Here is a 2,750-nt window from a genome sequence, read left to right on the forward strand (position 1 = left end):
CACACACACACACACACACACACACACTCTCTCTCTCTGAAGCAGAGGAAACAGTCTTCCACTAACTTCTGGCTTAAGATGGGGTTTAGAAAACATAGCTCAGTGTGTGAGTGTGCGTGAGTTTGTGTGTGTGGTCATACCTCTCTGTGTCAGGGGGTCACACAGGGCAGAGGAGCTTCAAAAGAAGGAGAGTCTAGCAGAGGGACAAGAGAAAGGCAATTTGAAAACTATTTTTCAATCTTCAGTCAATAATGCCAAAGTCTCTTTGGGGACAGCAGAGGACACATTCTAATATAGACACACACTAAGCAAAAGGGTGAGGTACACACTCTCCTACATCTCTATATACTCAGTAGACCTGTGCGTGATTGCAAAGTAGGGTTGCAAAATTTAATGAGAATATTAAAAGATTTCTTTTGTCGATTAGTTATTTTTTATGCCTTTTTTCACGCTCAGTGACTTTTTGCAACAAACTTACGAGCACATATCTAGGAAACAAAATGTTTAATTGTTTTATTGGTGCTTTTGCATGAACATTTGTGGAAAAACTCGGTTTTACAGATGTAAATTAAATCAACTGTTCGATTAGTCCACAAAATTGTGTTATTGACTGTTAGCCCTATTGCACAATTGTCTTTTTATTGTTAGAATTAATTTCAGGTCATTTACGTAATCTGCAGCCACTGCTGATGGGTTGAAAACGATCCTCCTGGATCTTAGTTTGTCTTAAAAACAGCTGCACAACCTTTAGTAGTCAATCTTTTCAGTTATGTTTTATTAATTACTTATTGTAAGGCTGATTGCAGGGTTTTTTTATTAGTTAAAGACCTTTAATATTTTATAATAGCAATCACAAATGTCTTCTCAAATCTAGGCCACTTGATTGCAACATAGCACACAAAGTACTCACTCTACTAATGCTAACAGTCACATTTGTCAATTCACATTACTGCTTAACACATGGTTTGTGGATCATTTAAGGTCAGTCAAATTGTAAAGTAAAGAAAAACCATCTTCTTCTTCTTCTTGACATATGCTCTCAATATTTTCTTTATAAAGCTGGAAACAGGTTATGACCATTTGTAAACAATCATTCACTGTTTTGCTGAAAAATATTAGGAAAGACAGCAAATGCTTAACAGCTGCCAGGCGCCAACAAAGCTTTCCCCTAACTTAAAATATATGTAATGAATTAACACACTGACATGTCATGGGGCAGCAGTCAACAATCCTCCCACAAGGAAGAATCAAAATAACTCTCCCACAAATACTTTTTAATTCAAGCCTTATGGAGACAATGACACAAAACACGAGATATTTCTGTGCACGAAGGACGCTGAAATCACGAATGCACATATACAAGACAGACAGCAAGAGGCAAACAGTTACATCCTGTCAGCAGGTGTCAAAACCAAGACAGATATACGACTGTTACACATACAGCAAATATTTCATGATATTAAAGATAGAAATTGAAATGCCACAACAAACAGAGACTGAAGGTCCTGGAGGCAGCAGCCGTGGGTTCAACTCTGACCTGCATGTCTCCCCCGCTTTCTCTCACCCCATTTTCCTGTCTGTCCTTTATAATAAAGGCTTAAAAACTGCTAAAAAAATAATCTTTAAAAAAAAAAAGTATCATATCGGCACTGAGGAAAGTGTGTCCACCGTGCTGTCATGTAAAAGTACGGCTTAATCGCTTGAGTCAATTCACTATTCACTTAATCCTTTAACACAATTAATTACTGGTTCCACTTTTTCAAATGTGAGGATTTGGTGTTTAAAGATGTCACTTTAGGCGCTGGGAAATTTGAATGTCACCATCTGGCATTTTCTAGTATAAATGATTAATTACTCAAAGAAATAATGAAAACACATTGATAAGCGTTACTTGCAGCCCTATACATACTCTAAGTACTGTACATGCACACACAGTATGCATGATTGTGTTAGGGCTGCGACTAACAAATCTGTCTATTTTCTCGATTAATCAAGTAGTTGTTTGGTCTATAAAATGTCTCAAAATAGTGACAAATGTTGATCAGTGCTTCCTAAAGCCCGAGAGGACGTCCTCAAATGTCTTGTTTTGTCCACAACTTAGAGATAACTAGTTTACTGTCACATAGAAGAGTGAAGAAATCAGATAATATTCAGATTTAAAAGGGCTAAAATCAGAGAATTTTGCATATTTTTTCCTAAAATAAATACTCAAACTGATTAACTGATAACCACAATAGGAGACAATTCATTTAATAGTTGACAACTAATTGATTCTCTGATTAATCATTGCAGCTCTGTATGGTGCAAATATGATGTTGAGTCTCTCTCTTCTCACTAAACTGTGTCCGTGTGAAGTTGTGTAGGAGTGGTGTCGCATCAGCGCAGACCACCCACCAATGCACCTGTGCATTAACCACACACACACACACACACACACACACACACACACACACACACACACACACACACACACACACACACACACACACACACACACACACACACACACACACACACACACACACACACACACACACACACACACACAATATCTCATCAAAACAGTGGTTAAGCTCATGTAGGCCCACACCTGAAAAAGGCAAATGGTTCTGAAAACAAACACACACTCTCTCTAACACACATACACACCTGTTCGTAGAAATCCGTTACTCTCAGTCTAAAACACGCAAACCCCAGGCTTTTAAACACCCACACTTGACTCACCGCTGTGAATCCACAAACTAAAGTGT

At 38.1% G+C, this 2,750-nt stretch overlaps 1 protein-coding gene across 6 annotated transcripts in view; it reads right to left on the reverse strand.

Moving 5' to 3' along the window:
* LOC310961689 (dystrobrevin beta-like) overlaps window positions 1–2,750 on the reverse strand; it is a 39,921-nt gene that overhangs the window by 30,946 nt on the left and 6,225 nt on the right. For 5 of the 6 annotated variants that reach the window (XM_083933891.1, XM_083933892.1, XM_083933894.1 and 2 more), the window contains exon 2: window positions 141–193. The gene's annotated coding sequence lies outside the window, so the exon portion shown is untranslated. Of the gene's footprint in view, window positions 1–140; window positions 194–2,649 lie in introns of all 6 variants that reach the window. The other variant, XM_083933890.1, reaches the window with a different exon arrangement.

The sequence above is a fragment of the Echiichthys vipera genome (assembly GCF_963691815.1).
Source record: "Echiichthys vipera genome assembly, chromosome: 19".
Taxonomy (NCBI): domain Eukaryota; kingdom Metazoa; phylum Chordata; class Actinopteri; order Perciformes; family Trachinidae; genus Echiichthys; species Echiichthys vipera.